The sequence below is a fragment of the Ceratosolen solmsi genome, unplaced genomic scaffold (genome assembly GCF_000503995.2).
Source record: "Ceratosolen solmsi marchali unplaced genomic scaffold, CerSol_1.0 scaffold1, whole genome shotgun sequence".
Taxonomy (NCBI): Eukaryota; Metazoa; Arthropoda; class Insecta; order Hymenoptera; family Agaonidae; genus Ceratosolen; species Ceratosolen solmsi.
Window position 1 is genome coordinate 10,366,631 of NW_011948415.1, and position 9,238 is coordinate 10,375,868.

A 9,238-nucleotide genomic window follows, 5' to 3' on the forward strand; every position below is an offset into this window, starting at 1 on the left:
CCCCCCCCCCCATCGCTCAACGCGAGTACAGTGCATACGCAAGGCTGCAGGCACATTTGCGCGACATGCGATAAACATAAATTTGCCTCGCCGCTTTTTTCTCCCATACGGCGCATCGAAGGCCCACGTTACTGGCAAGCGGCGCGCTTCCTTACCTATTAAGTCATCAGCTTGGCGATAGCGTGAAGCTTTCATCGCGAAATTCCACCTCGCCCCTGTAAAATCAGGTTTACCAAACTGCGCGCCCCACCGCACCCACCCTCTGCGCCGCATTCCAAAAAATCGGACAGTCGTTCGGGCGTCCGCTCCCCTTGCCGCCATCGACACCCCCCCCCACCCAATCCGCCCAATCCACCCAATCCAGCCATTCCCCTACGACCGCCCAGGCGAGCCCCGTGGGGACCTCGCGTACCCCGCTTTCCTCGACTACGGGCCCCGCTGTGAAAAAAGCCCTGGATCGGGGGCTCGGACACCGCGGGATCGCCGATCGTCACATCCGAGTAAAAAAGTCCTCGCCTGGTACAGCCGCGTCCACTTATTTTGGGCGCGTCAGCTCGCAATCGCCCCCGAACAAACGATAATGAAAAACGCGTGCGCGCGCGCGCCTCGCGGCATGGGGCCGTCCGGGCCCGATCTCCTCGGGCCCCCCGGCGCGACCTCCCGCTGCGCCCGGTAGCCGTCCTCTGTCCCGTTTGTACATTACCTCTCACGGCCCCATCCCCGACGCCCGCGGTCAGCTGGTTGAGCGTACGCATACGGCAACGACTCCGGGCGCCCCGGCCCACCGGGTGACGGGCTCGCGAATATCCCGCGGGGGAGGCAACCCGGGATGTTGACGGGCTCTGCGGGAGAACTGCCCCCGTGCGTGCGGGCCAAGTGGCTGGCGGCCGACGGAGCCTCCGCGCCTAGCCGTGGGAGAGAAACGCGCACTTACGTAAGCTCGAGCGTTGTCTCTCTTGCTCTCTTTCTCTCTCTCTCTCTCTCTCTCTCTCTATCTATCTCTCTCTCTCTTTCTATCTCATCGCCGTCTCGCAAGAGGAGCGTTTTTAGGGCTTCGTGGGCCCCCCGACTCGACGCTCGGCTCACGGCGAAGACCTCGATGTCACGGCCTCATGGCCGTTACATCGTCTTCGGATTGATCGACGCAGGACGGGGGAGGAAGGGGGGTTTGGAGGCGGAAATCCGCGTGATTAGCCTCGGCGCGGCTTATTCCCATGACTTACGCCCGCAACCGCGCTCCAACATTATTTTCCCTTTTCTTCGATCACCCGTTTCCGCTCATTACCTCGCTTACAGCATTAATAAACGCGCAAGTACCTCTCGTAACGCTTGCTTCATGCTCGCGAGCCTCTTATCTCTTTAGCTGGCTATCGGCTATCGGAGTATCGGACCCCCGCAGCAATAATATCGCCCCCTCGAGCGCTCATAATAAATGTCCATGAGATCGGGAGGGCAGGGATACAGGGAGAGTGTCCACTTGTTGCGGCGCAGTATATTGCTGGCCGTCCGTGCGACGACGGAGAGGGACATAATAAGCCGCTCGCACATGCCCATATGTGTATCGGCGGCCTCAGCTGTAAATACGGTAGACAAGCGCACGCGTGTTGGGCAAGGTGTCCGTGTGCGAGTGTGCGCGCGCGTGTGGGAAGGGCTGGGAGAACGAAGTCGAAATGCCGGCGGAGAGTATCAAGCGCGGATCTAGCCTTGGGAGGTATTTTCTGGATTTTAGTGGCTTTGGCGCATGCGCGCTGTTGAGAGGGAAGGAAGAGAAAAGCCAGCCGTGGCCATTCGTCGAGAAACCGCATCTCCTCCCTCCCCCGTAGGCGCGCGTAAACGCTTCTGCCATTCTACCTGTTTGCCGTTTGCGTATCTCGCATGCACGCACGCACTCACGCACGCACGCACGAACGCACGCACGCACGCGCGCACGCACGCATGCACGTACGCATGCACGTACGCATGCACAGACGCGCACACACAGACGTGACGTCTGTAAGCATGAGAGAGGCCGAGAGTACAAGATCAAAGGGATCTACCGCCGCCGCCGCCGCTGCCGCCGCCTCCGCCGTCGCAACACTCAAAAAGAGAGAAGCTTATACGGCGCGGCCTCCGAGGACCAGACCTCGCAGGGGTCTCTCGGTCCCCCTCCCCTCTCGCCGTCGACGCCGCGGCATCAGCGGCGCCGTAACGAGGCCGCAGGAAAACCTCGTGCGACTTTCGGAAAGTTCCGTGGGACGAAGCGAGAGGCGCGCACGTACGTACGCATGCACGGACGCACGCACTCAAGGCCGGGACCCACGTAATCCATTGCGCCGGGATATCCATCTTCCACGTGCCTTTCTTCTCCCTTTCGTTCGACATCTGGCGCGTCGGATGCTGACGTTGCCGCTGCTGCTGCGCCACCGCGAGGGAGACACTTTCGTGAGGCGCTTCAACCACGAGGAGCACCGTCGGCTCTCTTTTTATTGGCCCCGGCTCCCCTTCTCTCGACCCCCCCCCTCCCTACCTCCCAAACATCTCCCCTTGGTCCCAACGTCGTCTTCTTTTCCATCCTTTTTGCAGCGTTGCGTAATGCCCGAAAATCCTCGGGTCTCGCCTCCGTAGTCGCTGCCCCGCGCAACTCGATTTCTCCGCTCATTTCATTTTTCTTTATTCGCACAAACGTATTCGTGGCTTTCACAGCCGATGAATTTGGGCGGTGGCGGCGGCGGCGGCGCTGCCTTTTTATCATGGTAGACCGTTTCAGCACTCGCGCACCCGAGACAAATTTTACCCGATAAAAATAATCAGACGAGAATTCCTGCCATTCAATCATATATTACGCGCGTATGGAGATTCTTTTTTTTTCCCCTTCTTTTCTTCTTTCTCCACGACTCCAGCTTTAATTGGATGCGCGATGGCAATAATTTTCGTTTTTATTACGAGGCTATTAAACTCGTGATTACGGTCCTTTTTTCAAATGAGAGTCATAAAAATTAACCTTTAGTAGACTAAGCTGCTCATTTTATTGTAAAACAATCGTGTTGCCAATGTAGTAATCGCCTTCATAGTCTTCTAATCTTTTTTGTTTTTTTTTTTTCTTTTTTTTTTTATACATCGATCACTTACACTAGGTTTTGAATACGCGGCATTGTGTGCTCGAATATTAATAACCAAGAATATCCGTAGCCTTGGTGTAAATCCAAAGCTTTAAACAGCTGTGGCCGTAGAAATTGGAAGGAAGCGAGACGAGCGATCGATGGGTCTTTGATGCATGTGGGGGTCGCGTCTTAATGCGAAATTCATCGCGACGATAATATACGAAACTCACCAGCCGAGTGCGAGAAAATACTTACCCCCATTATATCGCGCGTTAGTTCCAGAACCCTTGGACCGATCGGCACTGCGAATCCATCCATCAACTCGATTGCCCATCGCTCACCGCTACGCGCTCGCGAATCCAATGCAAATAAACACAAAAGCGCGCGCCTTCTCCGTTATTGAAGCTGAGCTGCACAAAGTCATTTTGACTTGCGTGCGAAAAAATCGCATCGCCTCCCTTGCCCACCAACCTCCCATGGTTTCCCGCTGGCCCTCTTGCGTCGCATTATAAACGAACGCAGCCAATAAGAACCGGTCGACGACGCGATTTCACCAACGCGGTGGCACAACGGAATGGGACGACGGGAACTCTGGGCACTCGGTCGATTACTACGTGTCAAATCGATCGCCGCTATCGTGCGGAGACCGCCAAAGCGGCCCGAACACCCGAACGGACGGAAGTCCAGTACACTCGCTAAGCAACACGAAGCCGTTAATGCCATGAAGAAACCCGACTAGAATACCGAGATATATAATTACAATTAATGAGTCGTTGCATAAGCGCCAGCTCGCCGATAATAATGCGCGCAAAAGAGCGAAAGCGAAAGAAAAACGATTGATCTCACGTGGTAACGTGCACGCAGGTGAGGGAGGGAGAGGATGACGAATCTGGCGCTCGGCTAATTCGAGCCTCGAATTTTCCAATTTTAGTGGCTGCGAGCGAGTCGGCGTGGCAAGGGGCTAGGTCGCACGGGGGGCAAGGTGGCACGGGGGGTCCACTCCACAAATAGAAACGACGCGGTAGAGAGAGTGAGGCAAGGTGGAGGAGGGAGGAGGAGATTCAGATGGCAGAAAAAATAGGCGTAGGCGTCAAAAATATTGGTATACCAGGTCCGGAGTCGCACGTGCGTACGTATGCCGTTGGTCGACACCCGCTAGTGGGAGCACCGCTCCCGGGGATATCGCGCCACGCGATAAGGCGACGAAACCTTTTCGCACGCCTCACGAAGATACCGCGAGAGAGAGAGAGAGAGAGAGAGAGAGAGAGAAAGCCCCTCCTGCCTCGTTAAATTCACAAATCGCGAAATTAACGGCTAGTTCTCGTAGAGGTACGATAGTCCGTGACTTTTACCCCAATCTAGTCGTTGTCTATCGATATGATATTCTAATAAGGCGGGGCCCTACTAGGATGAGAATAATAACGAGTGGGCGAGAGTGGTCGTTGTTGCCTCCCAATGAGCAACGATCGAAATTAGGTCAAAGCCTTATCTTTATCGAGTAAAGCTCCCGGTGCTCGAGCGTGACATCGACCATATGTGCAACGAGCAGCGCACACGTCTCACAGGTGCGTAATCGCACTTTACCGTAACCATTCGCTCTTGCGAGACGTAAGTCGTTTAGTCGCGGACGAGAGCAGGCTCAGCGTCGATTATAAAGAGAGTATCTTAATCCTGATTCAGAGAGAGAGGGGATGATGAGGGGGTAGGGTTAGGTGGGAGGTGGCGGTAAGGGAGGGAGGGGGGAGGGGGGGACGAGTGAGTAAGTTAGGGCGAGAGATAGAGAGATAGCAAACGCTCGTAATAATGTAGGTGCACGAAGCGCGCGAATCTAAGCGCGTGGATGAGTGATCGTTGGTGCGTGCGCTCGCGATAAGAAGCGACGAAGCGGCGAGCGCTCGAGTGATAAAGAGTTATCGCGCATTCTCTCGCTTCGTTCCAAGCCACGTTCGACTGAAAGAATAAGACGTTGCTCCAACGAGCATCAAGTGCCAGCTAATTGGCAAGATTTCGTCGCCTATTTCGCCTTAGCGACTTTTTAACGGCCTCTCGTTCACACGATCGACGCGGAATCGTTACCCGTTTGCGTGATGAAGAATCAGCCGCCGATAGTCGGAAACCGAACGCTTCTAATAAATTCGATACGCCTCGTCGAATACGCTGAAACGCTCCCCACATTTCCAAAACCGTTAATACACGACCGTTCAAGCCGCTCTAATGATAATTCTGTCGCGCACAGTCAGACCAGAGCAGTCGAGAGGATATTATTGTCCATCGTCCATCGGTATCCAAGACTAATGCACTCGATTATCGCAATCGCCGTCTCTATTTATGCCATTCGACAAAAGTATTCAAAGTCAACTGCGACAAAAGTATTCAACGTCGACTCCTTCGACCCTGACATTTTTTTACCGCTCCCTTGCAAAATGGACAATCCGCACGAAGTAGGTAGAAGCACCGAAATCCTCGGCCTAAATCGCCCCGATAACTGCGACACGCGTCGTTGCCTCTTTACGCCTTCTCTTCCCCCCACCTCACCGCCCCCTTCCGCCATCGCCCCGTCCACCCGGCCTCTCTATACGCTTGTCGGCACAAACAGTTCGATGCACACCTCTCGCAACTACCTGTAGCTCAGATCCGTAGTTTCGTGGTCGCGAGATGGGGGCCAATGTGCCGCGTCACGTCGATCTCCCCGAAGGCAGACGCGTATTGCGCAGCGTCTCGAAGTTTACGTAACATCTGGTGCATATGCCGCACGCGGCGCACAATGAGCCTCGCTACTCGACTCGTCTTACCCAGGTGCGGGGCAAGGGGTGGTTTGGTTTTTCTCTTCGGGACGGACTCTTTACCAGGGACGGCGAATGTACCCGCGACTGCATCAGCGATTATGGTAAACAACGGAAGCGTCAGCGCCCTCCTTACCCCTCCCGCCCTTACGTGGGAGGCCTATATTAGAAATATTGCCTTTGAGTGGCTCGGTCGATGTGTTATGGTAATGTTGTAGAGCCGTTGCGTCGTGTCCCAACTATATCTTCAATGTCGAGTTCTCGAAATTGCTTTTAGATATGCTTGGATCGGGCGAAATAGGGATGTAGGCGAAACATATGTAGACAAGACTTGAGCGAGAAATTAAAGTCTTCACGTTGGGATAATATTTTTTTAGCTTAAGTTATTAGATTCATAAAATTCATGTTCCTCTACCCTGGCGTATCTACGGCCCTGTCCAGCAGAATTCGTTTTGCATATTTTCGCACTTAAACTCGACAATTGCGATTAGACGTGACGTCCGCAAAAGCAAATAGATTGAAGGAAAAAAAATGTTAACGTAATGTTTCCAAGCAGCTTTCGACGTTTGGCCTTTAATCGCAGCTGCAAATCCTCGTCGTGATATCGATAAAGTCTACCAATTCTACAAGGCACTCATACACGTGCATGAGATTCCCGCTTTATATCGGCAATATTTTGCCCCAACGAGTCGCTTACAGATACTTTATATTATTCTCTCTCTCTCTCTCTCTCTCTCTCTCTCTGTGTGTCTCTCTCTCTGTGTGTCTCCCACTTTCTTAGCACGCGCGGGCAAGCACACGCACCCACATTTGCTTCTAACTTCTTTGATATGCAAGCAGTAATTGCTTGGCTCAATGTACAAGCAACTCTTGCTCTTACAATAATATTGCTGATATGCAATGCCTCATCCGTCTCATCCTCCTCCCTCCCGCCATACTCTGTCGTTCTCATCGCAAAAGCCTATAAATAAAAACGAACTAACAATATATTTTACATTACCGTCAATCCCAACTATCTCAAGCTCAAATACATTTTTCACCAAACATTAAGACAATTTCATAATTAACGGCAAATTGGAAAATAAGTATGTAACGATGCCTTGAACGGCTAAATTCTTAAATAAAATTAATGTTAAACTTTAGAATAACAGTAGTTCGCTCATGATTAAAAAATATCTTTTAATATTTAATAATAGCATATTATCTTGATACAATAACATTATACGATTCAAAACCGAAAATTTCTTTAGCTTTGTAAGATAAAAAATATTGTTTCCCAGAATTAAAGCTGTAGATTATGAAGATAATTTTTATTAGTAACAATGAGAAGAATAATATCATTTTTTCTTATTAAACAAAAAAAAATAAATAAAATAAAATAAAAAGAAAAACAACACCAACTCAGCCTATGATTTTTTCCATAATGAATTGAGTTAATTCATTTTTTCATTTAAACATATTTGACATAAAAATTATTTTTTTTTTATTTTGTTGTTAAATTTTTACAAGTGTATAGATTGCAATTTTCAACGTTGCTGTTTAGTAAAATAGTTGCTGCTGTCGTTGTTGTCGGTCGTTATTATAGTCGGTAGTACGGTTGTCACGGACGTTGTTGTTTTTATCATTATCGTCGTCATCGTTGTTGTCATTATAATTATTATTATCATTCGTATTATTATTATTATTATTACTACTACTACTACTACTACTACTACTACTACTACTACTACTACTACTACTACTACTACTACTACTACTACTACTACTACTACTACTACTACTACTACTACTACTACTACTACTACTAATATTGTTGTCAAGAGTATATAGGAATGATTTTAAGTATATATAAATATTGGTGCAGACGAAAGTTAAATACCAAAGAACGTCGGATTTTATAAAAAATAAATTACATCGTCTATTTATTCGAGTTACGTAATAAACATTAATGATCTCAGATATCATGTTATATAGTGAGGACTAGGAAAGCTGAGAAAATAGCTAAGAGATATCAGTGTAAATAAAGAGTTTTATTGACTTCGGTTTCACTTTCCTCGCACATATTTAATCTGAGTTGTTTTTTCTTAACTAATGAACATTAAAAAAAGTAAAAAAAAAAAAAAAATTTAAATAAATAAATAAATAAATAAACGATTGAACGTACAGATCGTATTTCACTGTTATGAATGTTTTGCAATCCTGTTTGCATTTAACATAAATCGAAGAATCGTTTTATGAAAATATTAATAGATATTAATAGATGATTACTGTCACGAAAAACTATATTTATATTTAGACAATTCTTTCTTTACGTAAATTAAAGTTCAAAAATTCAATTTCACGATATTATACACGAATTTTAATATTTACACGATTTAAATTTTATCATTTCATTCGATGTCAACATTTATATTTTAAATCCGAAAAATTATTGTTTGACTGCTAATACCACACAAGAAAAATAAAAAAAAAAAAAAAAAAAAAAAAAAAAAATAGAAAAAAGAAAAAGAAATAAAAGTAATAGAAAACATCGTTTTTGAATAAGAAATATATCAAATTTCAATTAAATATGGAAGTTTTGTACGAAATAACAATCCACTACAAGAAATAGTTAAAATGAAAAGGTTCGTCTTTGCTTATATGCACGTCGAATCAAACAACTTTTTCCGCGATTTGATGAAATCCCCTTTTTACGAGTTATTTATTAATCGCCTGTCCGCGCCCATATAACAACAAGCACGCGTTGTAAAAAAAAACTTGATTAATTAATTGATTATAGCACATAATGGAGTGTGCATTGCAACCGTGAGGACCAGTCTACCAGTCTACAAGTATTTCAGTCTGGTTGCTTTTGTTCGCGACTAGTAGTTGGTAACGCCCCAATCCAAACGTCTTCCAAAACAATATTCGATTTCGAATATTTTTCCCTAAATTTACTGCTCTTATATAACTCGCCAAGCTAAATGCGAGCGATCGTGGAACGTGGTCACGTGACCCGTAAATAAAATTGAAAAAAATAAAAAAAGAAGAAGAAGAAGAAGAAAATATGAGTAAAAGGTAGAGTCCCGCGAGCATCTGCGGATTAGCATAAATATTTTCGACCAGGCATGCGCCTCGTTGAGCAACGGACCTCGGCATCCTATCAATCCTCTCCCTCCCACCCTCCCGCCCGTTCTCCTCGCCAAACCAAGGATTTCCGATCAACAGGTAATCTCATCCGCACGTCCGCGCCCCGCAATCGGATGCGCCCGGTGTCCTAGGGGATGACCGCGCTAGTTTGGCCAGCTTGCCGTGAAAGAGAGAGAGAGAGAGAGAGAGAGAGAGAGAGAGAGAGAGAGAGAGAGAGAGAGAGAGAGAGAGCGAGAGAGAGAGAGA

At 47.7% G+C, this 9,238-nt stretch overlaps 1 protein-coding gene across 1 annotated transcript in view; it reads left to right on the top strand.

Annotated features, from left to right (window-relative positions):
- Nucleotides 1-9,238, top strand: part of LOC105368778 (zinc finger protein GLI1) — a 23,150-nt gene that overhangs the window by 2,991 nt on the left and 10,921 nt on the right. Inside the window, exon 2 of the mRNA XM_011507899.1 lies at nucleotides 7,237-7,246. The gene's annotated coding sequence lies outside the window, so the exon portion shown is untranslated. The remainder of the gene's footprint in view (nucleotides 1-7,236; nucleotides 7,247-9,238) is intronic.